Genomic DNA, 17,962 nt, shown 5'->3' on the forward strand with positions numbered 1-17,962 from the left:
GTCAGTGAATTCCTCCCTGTGTCCAGTTCAGAGAGTAGGGGTGAGAGACAGGGTTCTTTCCTGGATGTTACAGAAAAAGTGCTTGGTTGCACAATAATCCCTTAGAGGAACAAGATTGATCCTGTTAATAGATAAACTTGAAAGTTATTTTCCAGTTGCCTGAATACCAACAGGACACAGATTGTCAGACAGTTCTTATCAGCGGTGTCAATCTCTCTTCCTGGAGGGTCTAGTGTTCTAGTTGTTGTTCTGCGCAAGCTCTCACTTGCATAGTTGCTCTATTTCATTAACTGAATTACTGTAATACTTATAGTACAATCAAAATTGGAGCTATTTTACACGTGACTGTACCTTGAGGTGAATGTTATGACTAAATTAATTCTAAATGTCTGTATGAAAAATCTAAGAAAATAATTTGTTTAATTTGGTTGATTCATTGACTATTCAGATTGGAACGAGTTCCAACAAACACGAGGCTCTCAGAGGACTTGAGTTTGAGAAATCTGGTTGGCAGTATAACACTGCTTAAATGAGTGCTATGTATTGTTGATGCCATCTTAATTAAATCAATCAAACTTCGAATTTGTACCTACTGTATAAGAAATGCAGTCAATTACTAAGCTGTTTCACTCCCTTGGGAGTTTTTTTAATAACTCAGATTAATTATTTTAATATGTATTTATAGTTCTCTACTCAGTATATATAATATTGGGTTTTTCAATTTCCTTCTGTGAAACCACGAGGTCTAACCTGCTGCATTTAAATATATTTATTTAATCACATGCATTGTTGTTGTGGTTACTCTTGACTTTGAGTATAAAATCTGCCATCTTGTGGTGACTTCAGGTAAAGCAAAAGCCCACAGAAGTTTTCTTCTGGCCCAATATAATAATAATAATAATAATTCATTACACTTATATAGCTCTTTTCTGGACACTCCACTCAAAGCGCTTTACAGGTAATGGGGGCTCCCCTCCACTACCACCAATGTGCAGCATCCACCTGGATGATGCGACGGCAGCCATAGTGTGCCAGAACGCTCACCACACATCAGCAATCAGTGGGGAGGAGAGCAGAGTAATGAAGCCAATTCGTAGATGGGGATTATTAGGAGGCCATGATTGGTAAGGGCCAGTGGGAAATTGGGCCAGGACGCCGGGGTAACACCACTTCTCTTTTCGAGAAACAGCCTGGGATTTTTGATTACCACAGAGAGTCAGGACCTCAGTTTACGTCTCATCTGAAGGACGGCACCTGTTTACAGTATCGTGTCCCTGTCACTATACTGGGGCATTAGGACCCACATAGACCACAGGGTGAGCGCCCCCTGCTGGCCCCACTAACACCTCTTCCAGCAGCAACCTTAGTTTTTCCCCAGGAGGTCTCCCATCCAGGTACTGACCAGGCTCACACCTGCTTAGCTTCAGTGGGTTACCAGTTCTGAGTTGCAGGATGATATGGCTGCTGGTAATATAATATTATTTAATATTGACAAAAATATAAATAAATAAATCAAGACAGCTTTGGTTGCGCCAATACCGAAAGCTGTTTTTTTCCCAAAGAGCTTATTTATAAGTGCTGTGAGACAGTGTGATTGATTATCTAAAACGATGAAGAGAAAAAGAGAAAAGCAAATTTTCTCTGAAAACAATTACATACTAAGGATGAGACAAGTTCCAGCCATCAGTTTTCAACAACTAATGAATCCAAAACAGAACTTCTCTGAGCAGGAAGCTAACTTCACAGACATTGGGAGCAAGACAGGACACAGCCTGGATCATCACAAGGGCACACACACATATGGGAGACTTTTTACAGTCACAAATTAACTTGAACAGTTAACTTAAAAGTTTCAAAAATAATCTGGAGCAATCTTAAATGAAGCATTGAATCCTAGAATTGTTGCTACATTGGTCATCGTTATTATGAATATGTGCTATATGATCTGTATATTAAACTTGATGTGCAGTTTCCTGACAACAACTGGAGAAAATGATGGAACTGAAGGATTTACTCCGTGCTAGAGCTGAAGCCCCCAATGTGTGTTGAGAAATAAAAGAAGTCGCTCTTCAGGATGATCTCTGAGTCACACTGTGCATTTCTGATCTCCCAGTCCTGAATCCCATCCTTCAGACTATTAATTCCATGGTTCTCAAAAACAAATTTATTTTTAGTAATAACAGTATTTAAAAACAATTTAGTTTATAACAGAACTCCTGTAACAAGGAACATGGCAGAGGTACTGTACAAAAACTTTACTGTATCTGTTGTTTACAGGAAGAATTTTGAAGCAGTCTGTTAATCTGTTACAACAGATTGATCTAATTTATTAGAATGAATTTGGTTGCAACATAACTCAGCATCCAGGAACAGAACTATGACCCAGAACCTAAGGTATGAGTCCATAAGGGTGGGATGCCAGTCCACTGCAGGGAGCACAAACAAACAGCCATTCGCCCTATTCAGCCAATTTATATTTAAGATCAGGGAGTCATCATAGAAAATAACAGATCTTTTAATTATGACGGTTTGGTAATCTTTATCTGAAACTGCAATGTTGTTTTTGCTGATGTGGCAATATCAACCATCTCAGAGCTCTGAAGGGTTACTGGTGGCCATCTTTGGTACCTTTGGTACAAACAAAACCACAGGGAAACCCAGTTGTGGACGGCAGTAGAAATTTGTATGGGAAAAGCATTATTTCATACCTCATGAGTGTCTCATACACGGGTACAGATGATAAAAGATGTGTTTAAAAAAAACAGTTTTCTGACCTCCGAATAACAAAAAACAGGCAGACCACCCCGTCACACGTGTAAACCAAGCACATTGAAGAAGAGTGAAGCCAGGATCTGAAGGAGCAAAGGATCCTTCATGCAAAATGGGTGAACGTGCACCATATTCTTGAACATTGCATATAGACATGACTAGAGCAGTTCAGTAATAATCACAGACACTAATCTGTACATATAGTACATGCATTGATTCAGTGCTTCTCATTAACCTCTAGTGCTTGTACAAATCTTTAACACAGTGTCACTAAATCCTGTACTCCAGTGGGACAAATCTTTCTCAAAGGTTGAACACATTACAGTACAGATTAAACCGAATTCATTACATCTTTGTAATGGATTGCAGATTTTTTCTGTTTTTGGCAGATAGCTAGTACTATCCAGTTTTAACTTATTAGTCAAGCCCTTCGGGCACAAAAGAATTTCTAGTGTTTTTTTCATTCCTTTAGAAAGTCTTTTGGAGTTCAACATTTTAATGCTAATTCCATTTTAATAGCATCAATGAGCATCACGATGAACATTAAGCAGGGTATACATCTGCCATCACAGCTATAGGGCAGCACTTTCAACATCTGTTTACAGCTCCTGGAGTCAATCCAAAACCTTGCTTCACTGCAAGTGGTGTGTCTTGAGGATATTATTCTGTAAAAAACCAAAAGGTGATTGCCAGATTTTCTTGAAAGACTCTACCTTTTTCGCATAAAATACCTCTTTTTCTTCTTGTTCAAGTGTTTTCAACTGGCAAATTGAGGTTTTAGATCTATTATCACAGTTTCATAAGACTAGACTCCCTTACCTGCATCCTGGATTACTGACGTTTCTTCGCATGTCCAGAGGGACAGACCAATGCTAAGCAGAAGATACAGCATATTTCAATGTTCCAGAGGCAGGGATCTGTGTTGTACAAGAAAGGTTTCAAACAAGAGGAAGTTATGCAGCCCATCTAGTTAATTTGGCAGCCAAATGCCAAGGCATCCGGGAATCTTATGCAGCCTTTTCGTGAATGAAGCCAGGGTATCGCCTTCAACAACAGCAGGCTTGATGGCTTGTTCCGTGCTCCCAACTCTGTGATTGTAAAAAGGTGCCTTCTGTTCTCAATTTTTAATGCACTTCCATTAAGTTTCTACTAATGCTCTCTGGTTCATGTTTCACTGTTCATTCTAGAAGAAGTCCACTGCACTGACTTTGTCAAAGCATTTAAAGATTTTCAATACATTGTATCACACTGTCAGGATAAGAGAACTATGCACTTCAGGACAAACTCAGATTAAACATTGAAATAAATGTTGTTTATATTAATAATAATAACCGGTCAGTGATATGTACAATATATTTGTGTGTGTGAGGAAGGGGATGATGTGTTGGAAAAAAAATTTCTGTAAGTGTGCTATGTGACACAAGAGTCCGTGAAGTCATACAAATGCAAGTGACTTTTAAAAGGTCTGTTGAATTTCTTTTGAAGGACAAGCAAGTAATACCCCTACTATATAATTGAACAGATACCTGCAAAAAGCAGTCAGTCAATTTGTAGTGGTAAAAGGGAAAATATTTTTTTTGTGAGAGCCGGAGCTTATTCTGGTTTGTGTCGGGTCAAATGGACTAGAGAGCACATGGCGTCATGGGATAAACTCCCAGCAATGCTGGACACCCCTTAGACAGCTGGGTGGACAGGAGCACCTCCCTCAAGGCAGAACAGCAGTGTCTGCAGCAGGAACTGTAACTCGCAACCTCACTGACTGTGCTATGCCAGCCCCAGGGGTTCCTGAAATACATTTTAAATTTCTACCAGAAAATTTGCTGGAGCATTTTTACATCATCCACAGATTTGTGCTTCCACTGTAATATCTGTAGTTGAGTATCTTTTGGTCATCATATGTATGCAAACTACATTTTTGACTGAACTCTTCACTCATAGACATGTCCAATGTTTGATGTCGACCCTTTTGTAGGTGCTGACAGAAAAGCAAAATTCACCAAACAAAAAATTAGGAAAGGTTTAATGAAGCAAAGGTTTATATGAAAGCAACATTCATAAATAACAGCAGTACACAGACTTAAAGTTAATTTCACAGTTTTCACACAGTTCAAAACACACAGTATTCAGCTGAGAATTTGCTAATGATGTGAGGTGTGAAGGCTCTGGCTTTATTGGAGCCTCAGTGAAGCTTCATCTTAATGCCTTGGAGTGTCTGTTTTCACCTTGGGTGTGTTTGTGACACCATCACAGAGCAATACTGAATCAAATCAGGAAATTTGTGTTTATTACCTACAGGCTTTTTATTGACTTCAACATTGTCATAGAGGAATGGATAAATGGAAAAGGTAAACAAAGAAGGAAACTCTGTCTAACACTGGAGGGTTGTACATAATGGTTTTTACATCACCAAAGAGACTTGGGTGAGAAAATAGAAAAAATGAACATCATTGAGGCAAATAATGCATGACATATTATGGTAAATAGGAGTGTACTAAAATATTTAAAGCCAACAAATTTAACATCTTTCCATTTTTCAAGACAGAAAAAAGCTCTTCCCACTGAAGAATATCACCACACAGTGCTGAATTTTGATGTGTTCATTAAATTAATACTTCATATCAAGATAGTGGATTTCTGCAATACAATTTATCTACTTGGGGACCAAGATAACTTAATTAAGGAAGCAGAACATCTGATCTAGGTAATTAAACAATGCTAATTACTGTTCCTAATTAAACTGCTAATTATAGAGCCTCTGTTTAAGGACAGCAAAGATGATATTGCGTCTTAAAGTACAAACATTCCATGGAACATTTAGAATGTGGTTTTCAATATGTTTAGATACATTTATTTCCAGATGACACAAAATACTGAACAGTTCATTTTTTCCATTTTTATGTCTTGTGAGTAGCAAAAGTACAGTGTGAAGAAACATCAGAAAAAAACAACATTAATGTGCATAATTCTTGTGGTGCTTTGAATAGCAGCAACATATCACAAAAGATATCAATTTATTGTGCTTCAGCTTTACTTAAGGGCTCAAATAGAACATAGACCTATTTATACACTGGAAAGGGATTACATTTAGGGTTCAGAGATGCTTGAAAGCAATCCATTAAGTAATTTGTTCTCAATTTCAGTTGTTTGGTCAAATCCTAACTAATGCTACAGACAGACACAATGAATTGAAGTCTATCTGTTGTAACTCACCTGGCAGGGGAGCCGCAGCTGTCACGAAGCGTTTTTTAGGACCCTATGCAGACAGCAGAATCCAGAAGGGAGTGAACAGACATGGGGAGGAGACGACGAGGAACTGGGGTGGTAGATGAACAGGGGAGCATGACGAGTGTGCATAGGGGCTCGGGGGGGGCGTGGTCCAGGCAAACAAATCCGAGGGAGTCCATTGGGGAAATCTGGGGTGAAATCCAAGAGTCCAATAACCAGGAAATCCAGACGAGATAAAAACAAGACGAGGTTAAAAACCGGAACGGGATCCGGTGCAGGGATTTGGGAATAAAAACGGGGGTGACGAGGCCAGGCGCTCTGAACCCCAGACTCAGCAGGTTCAGGTCGCCGATAGGATGCCTAAGCCCTCCAGCCATGGGCTTGAAGCGACTTGGTGGTAGGCAGGCCTCCGGGCGTCCGTCTTCCAATGCAGAGCCCGGAATAGGAATAGGACGCAGGTGCACAAAATCAACTAAAATGCTAAAGATCCGGAGCGCCCTTAAGGGGGAGGGACAGCAGCCCTCCAGTGAAAATGAGACCGGCTGCACCTCCCTAGCGTCTCGAAGAACAAACCAGGGAGCTGCTGGAAGAGTGAAGATGGGTGGAGGGATGTGAGAAATAAGCTCAAAAGGGGGGCTTGGTGAATGGTGATATATTTACAGTATGTATAGGAGAGTGTACAGCGTACATCTGGACAGACACAATGTGAGAACATCCACACAAGGAAATATAAGTTCTTTTTCAAAAACGGATAACATCTTTAAAATTTCAAAGTGCCTATGGTATATTTTTTAGTTGTATTTTCACCATGTGATGAGTTTTATTTTGAATGGAGTTAAAAATAAAAATAATGAGACTCAAGGCAAGTTCCCAAACAGATAGGAATACATGTCTGTGTGTGAGAGAGAAATTTGCATGCTGTACCATATTCAAAAATACAAAATTTGTGGAATGATTTCTTTAATACTTTAAAATTTAAAGCTTGACTTGTACAGAGTACAAGGTAGAAATTCCCCAGTTCCCATATACTCCTGCAAGCAAAATGTGACACTCTACTTACTTTGTACTCATTTTATAATGTAAGCAACTGACCTACAAAAGCCTCCATCAAATTGAAAATTTTGATATAATCCAACCTTGAGTAACTGCAATGAAAAATGGTTTAAAACATCCTCTTATGCAGACTCAGCCATTTGTTACATTCAAGGGAATTTGATTGTTTTTTACAATGGCAATAAAAATCAAACTTAATTACATAAAACAATAACATGACATAACTGCCATGGCAACATATTGTTTGTTTCGCAAGTCGAAAGTATTTAAATGGTAAGTTGAAAGGCATTTCTGTACCATTTCTAAAACATTAGTGTTTTTAGTAGCACTAAGTGTTTAGCGTTTTCTTGTTGGCAATCGGTTAAAGGATATTGCACACAAACAATTCTGTAGTAAATATTTATAATGTAGCATTTGTTGGGGAAAAGATTACCCAATCTGAGCTTCATAAGAACATTTAAAAGAACATTTAAAACAAAAATATTTTATTTTACTTTCACACTCATGGCATGATGATAAACCCCTGAGTGGAAAATATAAATGATTGTGCATTGCTCTTGGTCTGTGTTTAGTTTCTACTTTCTCCTTTTCTAATGGCTTAGACTGATGAATGCATTTTCTCCACAATACACTCAAAGCTGTCAGTTTACTTCCCTTGAGAATTTTTATTGCTTTTTAGAGAGACTTCATATGTGCTTCTAATTTTTTTAATGAATATTTCCAATTGACTTACTGGAGTTAATTTATTTTTCATAAAGACTCCTACCTTCTTTTTCTGTCTCCTGTCTGCAGAGAGAACATGGCCATTCTTGGTTGCCAGGCAACAATCATGTTAAACAAGGTAAGCTTAACCCTTCATGATTTAGATTTCAGAAATGTCTTACTCAAGAGCAATTGTGTAAGATTTAAAACATAGTCTAATGAATCTTGTAGTAAATGTTTTGATTTAAAATTAAAAAACACACTAGTAAAGGAATTACGCATAAGGTATTTTTTCATTCATGTGTTCTCTAAAAATACATCAGTAGTTACAGAACCCCACACAATTCCATTAATTCTGAATGAAAAAAGTTTTCTGTAACATCATTGTAGATGTCAAAACAAACATGAAATTGTACTTGACTGACATGTTAATAGGAACCAAAGCGTTAAGCCTGGTTGTTATTTCTGAAGCCATAATGACTGATGGGCTACAGCAAATAAAATCTATATAACACTTTAGACATAACACAGAAAACACAAAATGGATTAAACCAACCCGAACCTGGGAAAGCTGGAAAAAACCAGGGCAGGTAGAAAGATTGTACTTTCATTTGGGAGTCACCAAGGTGTTCCATGTAACGTCATCAATGTCCTCAACCAGACCAAAACAACTCTCATAATTTTATCTGTTTGTTTTAAATTTTTTTTTAAAATCACAAAAATTATATTACTGCTATGGACAAAACCTAGTAGAACAGATTAATTTTGGCTTGGAATAAAGGTGACAGCAGGAGAAAATTTTTTATGTTTTCATTAAGACCTGAAAGTCTGAAAGGAGCATAAAGGCACGAACGTCCCGACTCAGAGAAAGTTTCTTCCCACAGGCTGTCAGATTATTGAACTCAACCCCTACTTCTGGCTCACACTGATGTGTTTTTTTGGGGGGAGGTTTCTCTAAGTTGTCTGTTATTTAACTTGTTGTTGTTGCTGTCGCTGTTCTGTATTTTTGGTGATTCCTTAATGTCTTGTATAGGAGCATACATGCAAATAAGCATTATATAGCACTTGTTGCACTTGTGCATATGACAATAAACTGAACTCTGAACTCTGAAGTGATTGAGAAAGTCAACAAAACTGCCAGATCCAGAAAAGAACAGTAGTATATTCATTAAAGAGAAAGGGAGGCATTTCTTTGTACATGAAGTTGGAAGTTATAGATGCTGATTCTCTAGGGTCATTCAGGAAATGCCTAGACAGACGTCTTGTAATGATAAACTAAGAGATTAGAAAAATCTTCAGATTAAGGATGACCTCCCTTTGTTGTTTAAATTACCACTTAACGGGATGAACTAGGGGCAAAATACAAATACACAAATAGAAAAAAAAAATAATCCTCCAATATACTGAAGGAAATGTGCAGAGTATCACTTTATCACAAGGTTGATTTTCTCTTTTTTTAACAGTATTTCCAGCTCAGGGGAAAATTCACAGCATTAACAGTCTTTACTGAATCTATATTTAGGATAGGAGCCAAATGTAATAATGAACTAAGTTAACCATGGGGAACAGACAGAACCTACCAATCATAATTAGATCGAAGGTAGGAAGTTACTAGACATATAGTGTAAAAATAAAAGCTCAAAAGAAAAATGTTCATGAAATGAAGTCATTCAGCAAACTGTTTAGACTAATACAGGACATGTTTATCTTATAACACATCCTTTGTGGTACAATTTTGGGAGTACAGTGTTCAATGACAGATAAAAGTATTTAAAAATTTATTTTAGATTGCACAATGTAAAAGGCTACTACTCAATCTGATAATTACCACTTAGGAAATGTGAAGATGTAATGCTTGTACTTATGTTCTCCTACTGTACATGATATATGATGACCTTGGCAGATACACTTAGATCTATTATATAATACATCTAAATATTTATCATCTGGATCTAACAGCAGACATCCAATATCGCCAGTGTGTTGCCTGCCACTTGCAAAAAACATCCCAGTTATCAAAGATGAAAACTCATTTCTAATGGTTGCAAGACTTCAGCACAGAAATGAGAGCACGCAGCGGGATAGCTCATAACATCTTTCAGAAATGGCACACTGTCCAAAAAGACTCCAGGATCATATAGAAAAGTTGGCTCAGAATCTTCATCAGTGTCACTTTTCAGTGAGATCTGAGATTGGCGTCTCAACTAGTAAGAGATCCTTGATGTGCCTGACAGGGCAGGTAAGCAGGACTTTAAATTAGAAATGAATAAGAATTTTTTCTTTGGAAAATAGCTATAAATGGGAGATTACAAAAACAATGTACAGTAAATCCATACAAATATCTATCCCTTAATAGAAAGCCACCTATTCCTGATAATGTTTGTGGCAACTTAGCACTTATCTTTGAAGGGCACAAGGTGACACCTTTATACAAACCTGTTGCAGGCAAACCAGAGAAGATAGTTAGCAGACATGTAAAAGCATGTTTTAATTTGCAGCCATACTAATTCAAGGCAATAATTTTATAATGTGCAATACACAAGATAAAAACCTTCTTTTCCCCAAATGCTACAAAGACTGAAGGATGCCTTCCTTGTTTTGGTTAATGGAAGATTACCCTACATATAATTAGTTGAAGTTTAGGTGAGGCCAATGGGCTGATTCAAAATTTTAAAAAAATATTTCCTGTGACAGAAACTCAATATGTCTGTCTGTATGCATAGATCTGTCAGTCTTGTCTGATTTTTCTCTCTCTCCCAATGACCTCCAATACAGATTATATACATTTCCTTAAAATTGTTCACTATACAGTACCTTAAAACCACTGTTAAAGGAGACTACTTGAACAAAAGCATGGTCCTTCTAATTGGATTCACTTTTGAGTTTTTCACTAAATTGCCTTTTGTTGATTTTCTTTCAGGTTCTGTTGTAATAAAAGTATATTTTTCTTCCATTCCGAAATTAATGGGCTGGGAGTCCTTTGCTGAAGGGCTTTGATAAATGAGAATGCGCCTAGACTCAGCGCACCACTGTTCTTTGTAGTAACTGTTTCTAGAGCTTTCCAAAGATGATATCGTTGAAATCTCTCTACTTCAGAAAATTAAAACTGGTATTCTGTTTTATTACAATATCTGAATACAAAATATAATTATATAATAATAATTTAAAAACATTTTATACTTATAATACTTTATATACAGTAGATGGGTCATTGGAGCATTTGTTTCTCTTATGAATTGAAATTAAGGGCTCTCAACCGAAAATTATCTGATTATTAGCTAAAGCTGGATTTGGCTCAGTGGAATTGTTGGCATTTCTCCCTGTCTGTAGCAAATGTTAAAGTAGAGTAGGTGGCAGATTAGATAATGTATTCTCTCGAACAAAGTAAAATGCAAGGTAAATTTACAAAAAGAGTCCCGAACAGAGGGCTGACACTGTAATAATAGATTCACTGTCTATTATTAGACAAGATATGCAGTAGCACATAGCAGACATGGTTATATTGAATCTAAATTACTTCTTACATATGCATATTTAAAAGCATTTTAAGGGAATGACCAGTGCATTAATAAATACCATTGTAAAGTTTCTAGAAATTTTGATTAATTTGCATCTATTAAATATTTTGTGTTCTCCTGAAATCTTCTTTTTAGATCTGAACCTAATTTGAAACTCATGGATATGAATTTTTATCAACATCAAAATAAATTCAATATCAAATCTAGTTATTGACATAATTCTGAGTATTTGAATCTTATATTTTTCTGATTTACATCAAATTCAGCCTCAGTAAAGTGCTCTGTGACTGTCACATTAGTACATGCAATGAAGGAAGCACATTTTGTTAGAAAACCTGAATAAAATGGAATGTGAGAATGATGGAGAAATCTCAGAATGCTACAGGATATATTCAGTCTGATTGCAGAAGATCGACTAGACATTAGAAAATAACTTAACATTATAATGGCTGATGTGGGTGTAAATTGAAGAAAGGCTTGACAAGTGACAAACTCACCTTCTGAAACACAAGACTGGGCACTGTGATGGGATTCAAATGAGAAATATTTGTGTGGGATGTGGGACGTGTTTTTGATGGACAGATTCCAGAAGTATCATTGTCCCTCATTCAAATAGACCTCTGCATGGGGCTAAATTCCACACCTGAGGGTGAGCCCAGAGAGGCCTTCTCAATCTCTGTGACACTGAACTTGAAAAAACACCCTCTTTCAACTTCAAAGCTCAAGGGATTCTTTCAATTGATTCTTTGCCAGCGGTCTTGTTTCAATGTGAGAAACAGCATCTGGGATGAGATCCAGCAGGTTATGACAGAGGGCTAAAGCCTAGTCAAGTCCTGGGCATTTGAGAAAGCCTGAAAGTACATGTAAGAGATATACACCTCTCAGTGGCATTGTTCTTACTGTGAAACTGTTAAATGTAACTCTTCGTTAAATACTTTAAATGATGTGTTTTCCAGCCTACTCCAACAGGGATTTGTCATACTGACTGGAGACAGTCTGTTTTATTTGTTCATCTTTCAGTATAAATTTGAAACATAGTCACTCTTAGGAAATATGATGCTGGTGACAGCTAAAAATTACCTGTTTGTTTTTGCTACTTTGATTTTGTGTGTGATTTTAAAACTTGGAATAATCAGAGCTTCTCATTTTGTAAAGAATGTCTGTAAGTAGCTTTCTGCTCTGTGTTTTTATGGATTTTTGCTTGGACCTGTTTAACATTTGGATCTGGACCTAAATATGTTTATGCAAAATAAACCTCCCATGATCTGATGACCACTACCTAGCTTCGGTTTCTGTGTTTCTATGTTCCACTCAGTTTAAATACTTACCATTTGGTGTCAATGTGAATCTTATTCACTTTCTGCTTGCCCAGTTGTAAGGTTTCATGTATGTGCCATATATCTTCCTGTCTAATTATTTCTTACAATACATTATTGTCTGGCCAAATGAAAAGCCCTATACTCTATATCCGATAGCCTGAAAGTTGCCAGTTCAAAACGACCAACACCCCCGGTGAGGGGGCAGCACACAGCTAGTCAACACCTGCCCAGGGACTGGGAGGGGAGAGGAGAGCAGGTGGACAAAGAGGGAATCCTGGCCAGTCACCGGGCCTGTCAGCAGACAGCTATTTTTGTAATCGAGATTGTAAAGAGAGGCAGAAGAAGAGTTACTTAGAAAGCAAGAAAAGGGAAAAGGATCTGGACAACTAAGCTCAAAGCAATATTTCCAAATTTGCTGATTTTCTGAAATTTGAAGTTATGGCAAAATAACAAACAAAATCAATTACATTGGGAAGATACTTCTATATGTGTCAGAAAAGTGGGTCAGGATATGGCAAAAACAATTCAATGTAGACAAATGAAAAATAGTTGACTGGGAGCAAAAAATCAAAACCAAGAATAAGTGCTGATAGCAAACGTCTTTCAGCATACAGATAAGGAGAAATGATATGGAGGTCACAGTAGGGGAAACAAAATCACTGAGGCCAACAGCTCAATGCATTACTGCAAAGGAGATGAGACATATGACAGAGCACTAGGCTATATTAGCCAAAGTGTGCCCGTCTGAGTGGGTGATGCTATTACCATCCTAGACTCCAAGGAGATTTCCTTCACATGAGAAATAAATCTTAGAAATATATTATTTCAACAAGAAGAGTGTTGCACAGGGAATCAAAGCCGCACAGGTTAAAAGAAATTATATATGTTCTATTGTCTTTTACTTTCTGAGCACAGACCACTATCTCCACAAGTGATTATCATTGGTCACTTCAAAGTAAAAGACTAAAGGAGGATGAAAGGGTGATACACTGTGCTTCAAATTAATGAAATTATAGAATAGTCCTGAAAAGACAGTAATGCCAAGGAATAATGAGATCAGAAAAACACTGGTGCCCAGTTATTCCTTTTTATTCATGGTCACAGTTCTGTGCCCATCTAAAAGCACATGTGAATCAATTCCAAGTGCTAGAAATACAGTCTGGTTATTAAAAGGTGTGAGTGTGGGGGAGGACTCTGACATCACTCCTCGCAGTGTGCAAACAAAAACAATCAATTAGAAAATTAGTGTCAGACTTGTGAAGCTACTTAAAAGATAAAAGAATGACAACAGATCTGGGATCCCAGTAGTAATGTGCAGAAAAAATAGTGATTATTTTAGTAGTAGTAGTAGAACTATTACTAAAAACCTGACTAAAAGTGGAACATGGTGCTCTTTTGTAAAAAATAATCTCCCCTCTGGCAATGACCCAAAATACTTTTACATCTTATTGGACATTGATGCCAGACTTTCATCACTTTTCTATAGCAATCTAGTCTCCTGTTTCAAGATGACATCTACAGTAATTTAAACACGTTATTATCATTATCACATGTGAAATACTGTATGTGGTTAAATTCAATTGTTTATCTTGGCATAACTTATAATGGCATAACTGCCATTAAACCAAGACAAGATCTTTGAAAGTGGAAGAACATTTTTCAAAGGTCTCAAAAATGTTCGTATGTCAGAGCTACATAACATCTCTGTAACTCTTCACAAACTCTGTCAGCATCATAGAACTTGAGGTCTCCATTCCCCATGATTTCCTTCTCACACTGTTATGAGAAAACAGAAATTAAAGTCTAACATTACCTTTCATATCAGGCATTTGTCAGCCTGAGCATGAAGAAGAGAACAGCCTGCCAGCATGGGGATCAATAGGAAAGTTCTCCCTTCCATTTATTCTGTGCTTTCTGCTAATTAATTTCTGCACTGATGGCAGGACCCTTCTGTGTTCGAACCTGGATGTGCTCCAACACACTAACCCCTCCCCCCCATATTTTATTAGATCACTGTAAACAAGGAGAGACTTTCACAGGTTAGCTTCTTAAGTCCCTCTGTGCCCAAGCAGAGAAGCAGGAATAAAACTGGCCTCTGTTACATGGCAACCCAACCTCATCCACCTTGCAACAAATTGGCTGCCACAGAGGTCAGCCCTGATCAAACTGCTGTAAATGAAGACAGAAGTCACACAGACGGCCTGCCAATTTACTTCCAATACTGTATTACCAGCGGGTCCCTAGACCTTCAAACTCCAATCCCCACAACTATTAAACTAATCTAAATCGATATGGGGAGAAGGAAATTGTTAAATAACACCCTGTCAGGTTACAGGTTGCAACCGTTTGCTGATATGCAAAAAATTAAGCCCCTTGCAGTGGCGAGATTGGATCTGCACATCATTTATTAAGGAAGAAAATGTTAAATGCAAAATGAAGTGGTTTGTTTATTAAAGTAGTTGTTCAGTACACCACACCTGTCACAAGAATTTCCATTTTATTTAGATTAATGTCGTTCCAGCTTCCACCCACCTGTCTCTTCGTCAGTGTAGATTCCATCCAGACTCATTGCTGCTCGCGGGAGGAGACTGTGAACAGCCTGAGCCGCATTGGCCTGGTTTTTACACAGCTGTCCGGTGTTTCTCTGCATTGATCCCGGAGCCTACACAACAGCCCGGTCAGCACAAACTCAAGCTTTGCTGCAAAAAAACATTTCATTCAAAATATTAAGCATTAAATTAGATTACAGGATTTAATTTTAGTCTTCCTTGTCTTCTTTCATGTCTGGGGAGAGATTGCAGCTACAAGATGTAATTATAATGATATAAGGCTGCTGATGTCCTCCAGAACATCACTTAAAATTAAACGACTTTGTCCCCATTTCTTTTTCCTCGCAAAACACTTTGAATAAAATAAATAAAAATGATGAGTTCTGATATTAAAATGAACACAAGGGTAAATCATTTTAGAATAGTTGTCATGAATCAAAAAGGTCCTCTTAGAGAAGGTAATGACACTTGGCAATAGCAGGACTTTCATATCTGCCTGAAAATAAAACTTAGAGCTATACAAAGAAAAATAACTGATTTATAACAGATTTTTTTCCTTGGAAATGTTTCACATTACAAGCAGTTATTAGTTGGCAATGTAAAAGTTGAAGAATAATTAGTTCTGTTTAAGTAGTTCAGGTTGGTAGCTGCGTCAGCATGCCTAGTCTTCAAAGGAACAAGTAACACGTTTATTCCATGCTGAAAAGAGAAGAGAGAAAACACAACGTTTCGGGTGTGAAGCCTTATTCAGGTGTCATCTAAACTTTCTATCTAGTTCTGTTTGTTCCATCTAAGCTTCCCACTGTCCCTTATTTCCCTTAGTGACAGCAGAATTATCATCTAACAGCCTGAGCTCACCAGATCTCAGAAGATTAAGTACAGGAGACTGGGTCTCTTCAGTTCTAAATGCAAGTGCTCCCAGGAAAACCATCTTGGTGGACTGGTAGGTGGTGCTCTTTCCTCTGGAACATAATTTCCAGAGGACACTGCTCTCAAATGGTTCAAGTCTTACCTCTCTGATCACTGTCACTTTGTCTTGGCGGATCTAGGTCTGAAATTGGACTCGTTAGGTCTGGTGTTCCTCAGGGCTCGATACTGGGCCCCCTAATTTTCAGCATTTACATGTTTCTACTTGGTCAGCTTTTAAGATCACATGGCCTCAACATACTCAAATCTACATCTATACCAAACCTAACACTGCTGTGACTCTATTCTCTATTCTCTCTAATTGCATCTCTGACATAAAAACATGGATGACTCCAAATTTCCTTCATCTAACCTGTGACCAGTCATTCCTGACCATCATTCCTGTTATCTTTCCATCTATGGATGGTACTGTACTTGAACTTCAGTCTAAATTGAAAAACCTGGGGGTGATATTTCCAAACCAGCATTTTAGTGTGCTAACCAGGGACAGTAAAAGAAGTGTCACCTTTGAGATGAGATGTTACATTGATGTCTTCACTACTCAAACTATTTGATCATTATAAAATACGTTAATAAGAGTGGGGGGTATTAATCCCAGAGTTCAGGGTAAATTTCATCCTGTGCTTGTTCAATTTTCTACTTAATTATTTACTAAATTGATTAAGCAAGTGGTTAGTTCTCTCCTGATCTGCAGTGCAAGTCTGGGGCTGGATGTGCTGCAACCATCCTATACATTAGCACATTAGCAGCCTTTGGAATGAAAACCAATATACAAAAGCAGTTGCTTTTCTTCCTTGAATGTGTAACTATAAGATTTTACTATCTGAGGTAAACCTCAGGAAAATCTGAGGTTTTCCTGAGGATGCAACCATATATAAACAAAAATGAAAAGGGCAAGACAGAAAGGGGATGTTCTCAAAACAAAACAAGATTTTTTAAATAAAAAATAACATAGAGCAATATATTTTGACCAGATGATTTTTTTGTCCGAGTGGTCATTTATAGTGATACTCACCATCTGTTGGTATTGTAACGCATATGGCGGACATTGCGGGTTGTTCAAGCCGGCTTATCAGCGCGGTGACGTCACCGCCCTTCCCTGTGAATAGCAGGGACCGCAGCCGCCGGGCTGAGGGGAGATTTTCCTTTAGCTCAACTGGCTGGTCCCTGTTGAGTGACGCTGGAGGCCCGGGTTCATGTCCCCGACCTTGTGGGGACCGACCTGAGGTGGTAGAGGCAAGGGCACATACCCATGTGAACCCAAGAGCGCTACAGTATTATTACCAGATTACCATTATTATTACAAAATTACCAATTCGTAATCTAAGATTCAGGATACAGCCATAGATTTGTTCCTTTTTTGCTGCTGATCTTTCAGGAGCCTCTGAAAGCACTGCTTGCCACTGCAAATCCTCCTGCTTCCCAAAAGGCAACACTGAATATTTCCACTTGTAATGCACAGAGGTGCCACTTCCTGCAGCTACAGGGTAATGCCTTTCGTGCACATGTCCTGACAGACTGTCAGCCATGTAAGATTTAATTGCAATTCACTAAATTATTTCCAGTTAATTAACTACAAACAGCCACAGTGGAAGCTGATGTTGAAAGCAACAGTGCATCCATTTTTATAAACTGTGTGAGTCTCCTCTTTCAATCTGCAGCAATCTGAATTGAGTGAATCAAGCACCATTGAGTCTTCAGTGCACAAATCATGTGTTTTTTCTTGAATACCACCAAATACCCTGAGAATATAGAAGTAATGAGTAACCTATAAACCACACTGGATGACACAAATTGTGATTTCATTTTCTTCATATGGGTTCAGTCGATTACCGCTTTGTTCTGGGTTGTTAAAAATATCTTCCAATCAATCCACAATAGACTGATTTCTGCAAAAGGC

The 17,962-nt window shown here is 37.9% G+C and overlaps 1 long non-coding RNA gene across 1 annotated transcript; it reads right to left on the bottom strand.

Annotated features, from left to right (window-relative positions):
- Positions 1 to 1,532: 1,532 nt before the first annotated feature.
- Positions 1,533 to 7,863, bottom strand: LOC148649513 (uncharacterized). Its single transcript, XR_015926386.1, has 4 exons — positions 7,814 to 7,863; positions 5,980 to 6,577; positions 3,589 to 3,686; positions 1,533 to 3,434 (listed from the first exon to the last, which is right to left on the bottom strand). It is a non-coding gene; the product is annotated as an uncharacterized LOC148649513 (long non-coding RNA).
- Between the last annotated feature and the right edge of the window lie 10,099 nt (positions 7,864 to 17,962).

The sequence above is a fragment of the Lepisosteus platostomus genome, chromosome 14 (genome assembly GCF_059453375.1).
Source record: "Lepisosteus platostomus isolate fLepPlt1 chromosome 14, fLepPlt1.hap1, whole genome shotgun sequence".
Taxonomy (NCBI): Eukaryota; Metazoa; Chordata; class Actinopteri; order Semionotiformes; family Lepisosteidae; genus Lepisosteus; species Lepisosteus platostomus.